Below are 12,767 nucleotides of genomic sequence, written 5' to 3'. Positions count from 1 at the left end.
CGTAGGTTTCCATCGTTCACGACGAATCGCCGCGATTCATTTATCGCATTTTTGGATGTTTGCCGGAAATCTATAGAAGCTAAGATTTGGTTTATCAAGCTCAAATAGCAGCAGATGTAACAAGAAAGCGTGTGTGAGTCGTTGACCGGCACTGAAATGTTGACCGGCAAGATGGCCGCCAAGCTAATGTGCGCGGCTGATGACGTCAGCTGCAAAGCCTCTATACCTGATGGTAGCTCTCCTCCTGGGGCTGGAGGTGGTATCCCACTCAGCCTGGTGTCAGATCTCCTCCTGGGGTGGCTAATGGTGCTAACTCACTGGGCCTGGTGGTGGCTGTCCTCCTGAGCCTGGTGATGGTAGTCTCCTGGGCCTGGTGGTGGGTGTCCTCTTGGGGCTGGTGGTACTAGCTTACTGGGCCTGATGTTGGCTCTCTTACAGGGGCTGGTTGGGCTAGCACACTGGTCCTGATGGTAGCTCTACTCCTGGGGCTGGTGGTGTTAGCCTACTAGGCCTGGTGGCTAGAGGTCCGGTGAAGGCCGCGGGTCCGGCGTTGCTGGCACGCAGTCCGCCGACGGCCGCAGGTCCGGCGTTGCTGGGACGAAGTCTGGCAACGCCCGCGGGTCCAGCGTTTCTGGCTCGAGGTCCGGCGACGGCCGCGAATCCAGCGACGCTGAAGTGGGACCCTAATGCGGCCGCAAGTGTGATGGCGCCGGGAGGAACCCCAGTGGCGGCCACGGGTCTGGAGTCGCTGGAGCGAAATTCGACGCCGGCCGCAGAGCCGATGGCGCTGGGAGGCTCCGACGTTTGGTGGATCGGCGACTTCCCAACAAGGAAGAAGTCTCGGCGTGATCGCTCTTTGACGTGATCGCTCTTCGATCAAAGTTTTTGAACAATGAAAATAAAACGAAAAAGAAAATCTTGTTGTAAGAAGAATGGTTTGCTGTTGAGGTCACCGATTCACATTGACCCTCGCACAGGCAAATCCTCGCAACAATCTGTCAGTCTCACTTCCTCCATGTGGATTTGTATCCATTCAATTCTGCATGCCAATTGTTGCTATGCGTTTTGATGTCCGTGAAGACACCCATAAGCTCCCCAGCGCAGTCCTTCAGCGCTCGACCTGGGATGTTGTCAGGACCCGCAGCCTTACGGGTGTTGATAGCGGCAAGCGTCCTCCTCACGCTATCGGCAGAGAGGCTGCTTGTGTGGAGGGGGAGGTGTCTTCAGCGGGCAAGTGCTGTTCTGAGCGTCAAAGCGAGCAAAAAAGCGGTTCAGATCGTTGAGCAGACGGATGTTGCCCTCACAGCTCTGCGCGCGGGCTTGTAGTCCGTGATAGTCTGAATGCCCTGTCAAAGGCACCGTGCGTCCCTGCTGTCCTTGAAGTGGGCGGTAGACTTGCGAGAGAACGCCCTTTTCGCTTCCTTGATGCCCCGGGACAGGTCGGCCCTCGCTGTCCTCAAGCCAGCCTCATCCCCCGCTCTGAAGGCTTTGTCCCTGGCCCTCAGCAGCCTGAGGACAGCCCCTGTTAGCCATGGCTTCCAGTTAGCCCGAGTGACGATGAATTTCGAGTGGGTCACATCATCAATGCTCTTTGTGATGTAAGAGGAAACAGAGTCAGTATACTCCTCTATATCCGTCCGATCGTTGCAAGTGGCCGCCTGCTTAAACATTTCCCAGTCAGTAGTGCCAAAGCAGTCTCGCATCTGAGGCACCCTCAGGCCACACCCTTACCCCCTTGCGAACCGGCCTGGATGCTTTCACCATTTGTCTGTATGCGGGCAAAAGCATAACAGTGAGATGGTCAGAAAGTCCAAGATGGGGGAGGGGGGCGGCTTTGAAAGCTTCTTTATGTGTAGAGTAGACCAGGTCCAGGAAGCTGTCGCCACGTGTTGGAAAATTAACATGCTGGTGAAGCCTCGGAAAAGCAGACTTTAGGTTAGCATGATTAAAATCCCCAGCGAAGATGGTGAAACCGTCGGGGTGCGTCGTCTGTTGTTCACTGACAGCCTGGTACAGTTCACTAAGAGCCGTGATCCTGTCGCCTTCGATGTTGGAAGGCGGGATGTATACCGCGACTAGCAGAATCGCAGTAAATTCCCTCAGCAGGTAAAAAGGACGGCACTTAATGATCACAAACTCCGCCAGTGGCGAGCAGTGCTTGCATACCATTACACAGTCCCGGCACCATTTGTCACGGATGTAGACGCATATTCCACCTCCTCGCGATTTTCCCCCTTTTACAATGGCCCGGTCCGCCTAATAGCATGCTAGCCGCTCCAGATGCACAGCAGAGTCCGGAATGTTGACCGTCAACCAAGTCTCAGTGAACACGAGCACACAGCAGTTACGCACTGTCCGGTTCGTAGATCTGAGCAAGCTAATGTAATCCAGCGATCGAACATTTGCCAGAAGAATGGAAGGCACGGTCGGGCAAGCTGGGTTGGCCGCCAGCCTGGCCAGGACGCCTCCGCGCTTGCCCCTCTTCTGCCTCCTCGCACACCGCTTCCGACGCTTTCCATCCGGGGAAGGAATAGCAGGCGAGTCCGGCAACGTTTCAGGACGGAGCAGTCCGAGCTCCTTTAATGTCCCCCCTACAAAGTCCAGAATGCCACAAAACTCGCTTTCACCTATGTCGAGCAGAACCTGCCTGCTATACTTGTAGCACGACTTAGTACGACGAGACGAACACATACAACTGTCGGACAAACACTCATTAAACGAACAAAACACCGTTCGGGCGGGACAGAGAGAGGTCGCTGCGTGTGCACGCGCCGCCATCTTGATAATTTTAAAAAGACAGTACAATCCAAGTAGATTTTGTGAATTGAACAATTTCTTGTTGTCATGGTAAGCAATTTATACCAATATGACAATGGTTGTAACTTTTAGGGTGTTTAATTTATTTGGGTATGTTAGGATACGGATTTTAGCTATTGATCTGACTCCAAATTGTGATCAACACTTAACACAAGAATTGCTATGTTCTAATCCACACACTGGCGCACCTAACAATTTTGCGAGTTCGTTCTGTCAAAGAGAAGACCAGTAGATCAATTAGGCCGAATTTACCAATTGTTTAATCCTGACAAAGCAAGCTAATACAGGCGCCTGGGCCTTGGGTCCTTAACACAAAAACTCGTGTGCCTTCGTGACCAGAAAGACAAGACATTCTTCCGGGTTGCCCAGTTTTAAAGAAACACAATATGAATATTCAAGCATGCAAAATATTGTGTGGTGATTGGTCGATGGTCATCTCCTCCTCGTTTGGGTTTTCCCTTGCTCAGCACAGGTGTCTGGACCACAAAGACGAGTTGTTTTTCGCGTTCCCCATCGGCCTTGAGATATCCTCCCTTTCTGGACATCCTGTTCCACAATATTTTGAAGAAAACAAATTCATGTAGTCTGCACATTCCTTTCCACTTATTAAGCGACCACACTACTACTAAAAATTATATTGATATGATTATATGTGTCTAACGCAGCCTTAATCAAATGTGTTTGCAAACTGCCGAAATTACATTTCCCTTTATTCCCTCTCATGACCTCATTTATGAGGTCATCACCCGTTACTCTAGCAAGCAGCGGCCAGCACACTGTCGGTCCTTTCTTCCCCCCGCGGCTCATGTTGAGTCACCAGGGTATATTGGCCGTTCGGTGACAACGGGCCAACGGTTTTCTCGATCAACCGGACAGTGAGTGACCTAATACATGGAATACAACAACAAAATCATCACTGCAGTAAAGCCACAGCAACGAGCACAGACATGATGAGGCCTTTCCAGCTTCCGAACGTTTTCATCCAATCAGACCAAATATCGGTGTGTACACCTGAATGATCTTTCATCTTTTTATTCAGTGTCCCAACGCCTGGGTCAGTCGGCCCCCTGGTGCTGTGTTGTTGGGGATGAAAGTACAACATGCATCACCAAACATTCCGCACACACCATGTTCCTTAGCCAATAGCATGTCCAACGCAATTCTATTTTGTAACAACATCAATGACGTCGCAGCCAATTGTTCATGGAAATGATACATTTTTATTGGGGGTGATCCATAGGAAAATGCTTTTGAATCCCGAGGACACTTGATTAACGAGTTCATACTTATCTGGCACACCTATGGCGTCAATTAGGGGTGTAACGATACATCGATACACATCGATTAATCGATATAATGCTCTACGATTTATTGGCATCAATGCTAAACGTAAACATCGATTTATATCGCCGCGTTTTAGATGCGACTTTATTTTGAAATCGAGTTCATTGTTGCTTTCTTCCTCTTTCCGGGAGCAGTGCGCCCGGCGTTGTTGTGTTGTGAGCAGAGCAGGCACGTGAAAGGGCAGTCGACAACTAGTACGCGGCTCCTGGGCTGGTGCTATGGCTAGTGTCTAAAAAGACGAGGAAATTTGCTCCCCTTTAGGCTTCAAGTCATTCGTTTGGAAGCACTTTGGATTCCAAAGGAAAGATGGCTCAACCGACAAGACACGTGCAGTTTGTAAATCCTGCCATGCGGTGATCAAATATTCAGGGAGCACAAATCTCGCCGCACATTTAAAGAAAAAACACGACATCAAAGTTCAGTGTTAAAATAAGCACTTTGTATACTGCAATACTCTTGTAATTTCCTAAATAGAGTTTGCAGTACCTTGTTGATTTTGCGTATGAATTGTTATAAATCAGGATATTGTTCTATATTTTTTATTAAAAAAAAAAAAAAAAACGATCGTAGAGCACTATATCGCGATATATCGTGAATGAATCGCAGCAGGCTTTAAGATATCGGCAAATATCGTATCGTAGTTCTTTGTATCGATATTATATCGTATCGTGACAAAACCCGCGATTTCCACCCCTAGCGTCAATATATGTTGGATCGTTGTCGCTCAACCATGGGGGCAAAACGTCTCTTTTGGCTCGCTTCAGGAGCCCCGCCAATTGAGATTCTGTGTTTCAATGGGGACAACCACTACAGGCATTATCAAAGACACGAGGGCACAGATACCCTATGCATCCTTTGGCAAGCGATGCTATAATTTGTTGTCACCACACCACAACCAGATGTCACTGGTCTTCCTCTGCTCCTTCCATCACTGCTAGTTGAATTCTGGCATGTCCTGTTAAAGCTTAAAAACAAGTGGATTTGGAAAAAAAACTTTGGATATCAAAATTACAAATTGAAACCTACTCACCCACCTACTCACCCATTTCTATTTTACCACTCCCCCTTTTGACACATTCCTCCAATGTATCATTACGTATCAAAAGGAACTTGGAAAGCATCCCCTCTCATCACCACACGCATTGTAGCCAGGCCCGGGGAACCTCTAGCTCGTCCACCACACGCTCGGCAACACAAACAAAAATCATCGCACTCCTGTCAGTGAGCTTATAGCCCTGCTGACAGCGGACATTTGTACACACAAAAACAGACATCAAGTATCAAAATAAAAACACTCATAAAATGAATCCTGGAATCATGTCCTGAAAACCATGTCATCAACAAGGTCATCATAAAAACCAAAAGGGCAAAGGTTAACATATTCTTGTAAATTCAATACAAATTTTCCACGAACGCAGTCGACAACCTGCAGGAACGAAAACAAGTTACGCAAGCAGCGCGCAATCCGCTCCTTGGCTGGTGGCTGTTGCTGCTGCAAAAAAACAAAGCAGAGCGTGCACTTGTCGCAAGCAAGCTCAAGCGTCAAACATTTGGTCACTGTCCACCTCGTCCGTCACCCCGTCGGGTGAGCTCAAAGTAGTCACACGTCAAATCGTCCAAAGTCTTAATGTTCGATACTAGTTCTGTCTTGTCTAACCATATTACTGAAATGGGCCTTCTCCATTGCACTGTTTTGTTGTCGATGGTGCCCCTGAGTAATCCTAATAAACCCTAATAGTAATTCTGAGTAAACCCATATTTAGTCCAAAATTAGTCCTGCTCAATCGTGCTTTTTCAAATCTGTAGTATCTTTATGTTTTCAGGTGAGAGGAATGTTATCCTCTGCTGTGATCACATCACCCCAACCTTGAATCATGTCAACCATTCACAATACACAAACACCACACCACAAGCACAGACTTGACATTCATACACCATTACAGACAAACTGTCATCCCACAACACACACATAAAACATACAATATTAAATTGTAACAAGGAACCGTCCCTACGCAAAATGTTCTCCTCAATTAAAATTTCCCTTTATGTTAAATCCAAAATTAATATCTAATTGTCTGGTCTCCTGTCCTCTTATCGCTTGCCGATATGCATAATGCTGGAACATGGTTTAACTCCCCATTTAGTTTGCTAACATCTCACACTTAGACTATTTGACACTTTGTGATGAGCTGTAACTTCAATATTTCCACATTCCCATTTTTCTTCCACTAAACAGTTCCATTTGGCTTTCAGTTTAAATTCATCCCTCTCAATAACTACCTCTGGCAAAGAACCAACAATTTATAGAGCACTCCCTTTTACTGTTACCTTGTTCCCTCAGTCATCTTCTCACAAGCATAACTGACCATCCTAAAAAAAAAAATAATGATACCAAAAATAATGTTTAAAAACAATATACACAGCTTCCTCCTGCCATTTACGCTATCACCTTGAAGATTATCGTTCTCATTTTTGTCGATGCCAATTCTTAAAATTAAAAAAAATGCTTACTTTTGATAATGGAGTCACGCTATATCACAAATTTTGAAAACCTTCTTCCACGTCCCCCCTCTGTACCTATCAAAACCAATTAGAGATACTTTTGCTGTCATGATCATCATTGTGGCCCTCACAGTTATTGTTCCTGTACTTTAAATGGTCAATTTTTGTACATTTGAAGCCCTTTGAGACTTGCTTGTGGGCTATATAAATAAACTTCCCTTGCCTTGACCTTATCATTATTCAACTTCTTCTGCATTCTTCCGCCTCTTTTTTATTTATTCATTTTTTTAGCTTAACTACCTCTACGAATTCATCTGATTCACTTCATTCTTCATGGCACATTCAATATTTCTCATTTTCTTCCACATAATTCCTCCAATTAACCTTCTTTCACTTTCCAATTCACCTTCTCTCACTTTCTAGATTAGAATTTCAAATTTTCACTTTCAACATTGCGGTAACATTTTGCAATTATTTTTTATTTTTTTTACTGTTCATCTTATGCCTACCTATTCCAAAACTTCCCACTTGTGAAAAATGTCAAATTTTCAACTTTAAAATTCACGCCCAATTTTGCAAAATTCTTTCAATATTTTCATCGATTTTCTGACCAATTCAACACGTTCTAAATTTAAACATAATCTTGTAGCATTCCCCGAATTTGTATTCAGCCTCTTCGCCTTCACACACAATTTCTCCAGAAATTACAAATTCTAATTATTATTGTTAATCCTCTGTGACCCTCGTAAGGACAAGCCGCACCAGTACTGGGTGGATGGATGGATGGATTGTTAACCCTAACCATAAATGCCTATCATAAAGTGTCATTTAAATCAATTGTCGCAAGGGTCATGTTACTGTATTTGTTATTTAAAACCCAACTGTATCCTTTTTAGTTAAGTAGTGCCCTGTATTACTATTTTGCTGACTATCCAAAATTACAACTTTCTTCTGGCCCCTCACCCCTTCAAACAAAAATATGCATCCTATAAATCAGTTGCAATTGATGTATAATTAAATTCTGTCATTTTGATAAATTTAATTTCTATCGATCAATATCCACTTTGCAAAGTTTCTGATCACGCTGTCGTATGATTTGTTATTATTTGTCAGGTTTATTTCGCTGACTGAATAACTATTAAGAAGAGCAACATCAAACAAACCACAAGTGAGACAGAATATTAAGTCTTTTCTCGCGAGGATTGCAGTACAGATAGCTTACAACAATCTCTACACACACTGAATCTCTGTATGCACTCCTGCTCTTTTTACTGTTTTTTTCCGTGTATAGTGCGCAAAATTTAACTAATTTATTGTCCTAAAATCTGGGGTGCGCATTATACATGGGTACAAAAATTTAAAAAAAAAATTTTTTTTTTTTTTTTTTTAAGTCCCAATGATCGTCACACACGCAGGGAGGCAATGGGTCCCATTTTTATAGTCTTTGGTATGGTCTTAACTAGGCTGGATGTAATTTTTTTTGTTGGCGTTGATTTCTCCGACTGCCATTAAACGCACCACCGCGCTCCGTGCGCGCACGGTAAAGAGGCGGCTCTGTATGGGAGAGACGTTGAAGAGGAATAAAAACACCCTTGGAAACCAAAACTTGCCCCTCGTCGTGACTCGGAGCCGCAACAAATGTTTCGGATTTGTGTAGGGTACATTGTGACAGCAAACGAGCAGGTGATCAAGCAAGCGTCTGATACGAGAGCATTGCGGTCGCATGGAGCGTGTTTGAAGTGAACAGCAGAGGAGAAAGGAACAAGGCAAAGTGTTGTGAAATAAAATATTACCTGTAATACGGATTTAGGTAGAGAACTGAACTCTCGCTCTTTATATAGCTGACGTGTCTTGCGCATCCGTTCTGCGCATCTGTAATGGCGGCCTCCGTATGATATCCGGTTTGCGTGTGTGCGAGAGAGAGCGAGAGAGAGAGCGCGAGAGAGAACACTCAACCGTAGCGCGCCGCCGACCGCCCAACTGCACCGCGCTGGTCGATTATTGTGACAGAGCCGTCGCTGAAATTTAGAAGATATTTTTAAAGTCCTGATGTACTTTCTAAAATTTAAGTGGACCTCAGTGCGCACTGCGCAGGGATCTTAATTTGGTGCGGTCGCGCAACCGCAGCGCGCCGGGCGCTCACTGTCGCATTGCTTAAAGAGCGCCTTTGTGTTTTAGGATGAACAGCAGAGACCAAAGGAACAAGGCAAAGTGTTGTGAAATAAAATATTACTTGTAATACGCATTTTGTTATTTGCTGATTGAAACTGCTAATTAAACTGTGAATTGAAACTAATAGGAAGAAAACAACTCTCGCTCTTTATATAGCTGACGTGTCTTGCGCATCCGTTCTGTGCATTTTATTTCACAACACTTTGCCTTGTTCCTTTCTTCTCTGCTGTTCACTTCAAACACGCTCCATGCGACCGCAATGCTCTCGTATCAGACGCTTGCTCGATCACCTGCTCGTTTGCTGTCTGTCACAATGTACCCTACACAAATCCGAAACATTTGTTGCGGCTCCAAGTCACGACGAGGGGCAAGTTTTGGTTTCCAAGGGTGTTTTTATTCCTCTTCAACGTCTCTCCCATACAGAGCCGCCTCTTTCCAGTGCGCGCACGGAGCGCGGTGGTGCGTTTACGGGCAGTCGGAGAAATCAACGCCAACAAAAAAAATTACATCCAGCCCAGTTAAGACCATACCAAAGACTATAAAAATGGGACCCATTGCCTCCCTGCGTGTGTGACGATCATTGGGACTTAAAAAAATAAATAAATAAATAAATTTAAAAAATTCATAAAAACTGGGTGCGTATTATACATGGGTACAAGCTTTTTTCCAGCATCAGCATGCCATTTTTAGGGTGCGTATTATACATGGGGGCGCACTATACACAGAAAAAAAACGGTATTTGGATTTGCCCTACCCACAATTTGTGAGACAAGCCCCTAAAGAAAGGAGGGGGAAAGCACGTGGGCTTTGCCTCGTAAGGAAAAATCACTAAGTGTTTACATACTAATAACAACATCTGGGAAAAAGGAGTTTGAGTGGACTGGATACAGAAGAGAAAATCTTTGACCTCAAGTAAAAACATACCAGTGGGAAGTTTTACGACATTGTGTAGGATGCAACAAACTAAATTATTTATTACTGGTTATATACATTCCAACCTAATCCTACGATCAAGATAGTTAGGAAACCCTGACTTTAATGGTCATTTGGAGGTTCATCTGGGGTGCAAGACAGCAATGAGGCACGTTGTCTAACAAAGTGGTCTTTGTTAGAAAGGACTGTCCTTCTGTGGTACATCATAAAAACAGCAAGCATATATTACAGTAATATTGCGGTAAAGCATTGATTAGAGAACGCATGATAATATATATATATACATTTTTCTAACATTATTAGTGCATCTTTGCTGTCCATATCTATGTATTTTGTTGTTATCCCCGTTTCAGTGTCAATAAGCAGCCTTATTATTCCCTCTTTTATCAAAACTCCTCAGATATGTCCGCCCCAGCACCCAAACACACTTGCATCCGTTTTGTCCCACACTCCACCAACTTTGTAATGCTTCTTTAGCAATGTGTCCAGTTTGACTTCATGTGACTCATGCAAGTCCTTAGCAGCCTCTCCTCTTAGATTCTCATGATGATGATTCAGGGCTGGATCATCCGCCACTCTCAAATGCGTCCATCTTGTCTTTGTTCTTTCAGTCTTCTTTTTTTCTTCTGAGCAATCCATCCACTCTACCCATCAACACGGCTAAAATCCTCGTTCCAGTGTTTATCATCAAATAAAGTTCCGAAATCTTTTGTAATAAACTGCAATATAATTTAACAATCTACCAACATGGTTGTATATGCGATGAATGTTATTGTTCAATCTATAGGTCATGTGTTCCAACTATGACACTCCTCCTGCATTTACCATCTCATAAGTTATTGTTGTCAGCAGCGCTAAATGATAGTGCTTGAAAGTGAATGTCTTATCGCCCAATTTAAAACACATGCCACATTTGACCTAGTATTTATTCATTTATTTATTTGCCATCCTCATGTTAGCTGGCATATGTCAGAATTAAAATGTAATTTTGCTTTTAATTTTAAGTCTTTCAAAACTGCTATACCCTTACTGCACCGAAATAAACTGTTAAATATATCTTTAGGACGATCAAAAACAATCTATGTTCCTGCACAGACTCTTAAAAGTGGCACCCAAATGCCAGACTACAAATCAAACCTCCTCCTTCACGCTCACATTTTTGATAAAACAGTCTACTTATCTAAACACTGTCATCACCTACTAAATTAATGGCCTGCAAGTACAATGTTGTTGCTGTGGTCCCTCAATACATGTGACTAAAATTTGGATAATTATTAACCCCCATCAATTGAGTAATTATCTCCTCACTATTTACAAGTTAGCCCCCCTCTCTTCTCTCACTTCTCCTCAACATTGACCTCTCCCAGGGGACCCAGCCCCGCCTTTGCGGTATCCTTGGCACAGCGCCCCTGGACGAGGGGGGGGGGGGGTGTCAGCGTATCAATGTTGACGTCACAATCTGGCCAGGCCCGCGCGTCCCGCTGGCCCCCACCCTTGCCGGCATGAGCCGAACTGGCCCCCTCCTTTCTTGAACATTCTCTGATCCATCCCATCTTCCCCCTCACACGCCCGCACCCACACATGTGCACATAAACGCACACACACCGAGCGCGCACACAACCGCACATACACACACACGCATCCGCACGGCCCGCCCGCCAATACACAAAGTGCTCGCACAGAGCTCAGACAAACGACAACAGACTGACACAAACTTTTAGAGAGATTACGCACATACACAGAACACACAAACAAAGGGATTTAAATCCATCTCTTATGTAGCTCACGATTTGCGCTTCCACATCAGCATACATTCCTCTCAATCTCACTCCATTCATTCCTCTCATCACACACACACTCCCCCCAATTTGGTTGCACATTTTGGATATTTTAGCGGTCTGGTCTCTCACAGGAGAAACTGTTACCACCGGATACTTTTTGAGGAGGCCTCACTTCTCCTCGGGGATCTCAAAAACACCCCAGCTATTTGAATACGGTCGTCACCGCACCCTTGTCCGCCACGACGAAGCGAAACAGAGGAGTCCGCACTCCCACCACGGAATTTAACTGTTTCTAAAAGAACAGAGGAGCCCGCACTCCCACCACGGAATTTAACTATTTCTAAAAGAACAGAGGAGCCCGCACTCCCACCACGGAATTTAACTGTTTCTAATTGCTTGCACACCTTATTTGATCTGAACGACAGTCTCCTCTTAAATTTCCTCTTTCAATTTGCAGAATTTCGACATATAGTAACAGGTATTCTGCTTACCTTATCATTGATGAGCTCAGGGTTTAGGAGACGTCGTACCAGCTCAACGTTGTGCGCTTATTCCTTATTCAAACGGTACGCCGACCGGGAGACAGCTGTCCCAGACTAACTGTCCGATGACTTGGACACAGACCACGAGTTGTCAATAACCCTTCTCTTGACATCACGTTGGGGTCGCCAAGAAATTGTTAGGATACGGATTTTAGCTATTGATCTGACTCCAAATTGCGATCAACACTTAACACAAGAATTGCTATGTTCTAATCCACACACTGGCGCACCTAACAATTTTGCGAGTTCGTTCTGTCAAAGAGAAGACCAGTAGATCAATCAGACCGAATTTACCAATTGTTTAATGCTGACAAAGCAAACTAATACAGGCGCCTGGGCCTTGGGTCCTTAACACAAAAACCCGTGTGCCTTCGTGACCAGAAAGACGACACATTCTTCCGGGTTGCCCAGTTTTAAAGAAACACAATATGAATATTCAAGCATGCAAATTATTGTGTGGTGATTGGTCGATGGTCGATGGTCATCTCCTCCTCGTTTGGGTTTTCCCCTGCTCAGCACAGGTGTCTGGACCACAAAGACGAGTTGTTTTTTGCGTTCCCCATCGGCCTTGAGATATCCTCCCTTTCTGGACATCCTGTTCCACAATACTTTGAAGAAAACAAATTCATGTAGTCTGCACATTCCTTTCCACTTATTAAGCGACCACACTACTACT

This window comes from Syngnathus typhle, linkage group LG15 (assembly GCF_033458585.1).
Source record: "Syngnathus typhle isolate RoL2023-S1 ecotype Sweden linkage group LG15, RoL_Styp_1.0, whole genome shotgun sequence".
Taxonomy (NCBI): Eukaryota; Metazoa; Chordata; class Actinopteri; order Syngnathiformes; family Syngnathidae; genus Syngnathus; species Syngnathus typhle.
This window is presented reverse-complemented; position numbering follows the sequence as displayed.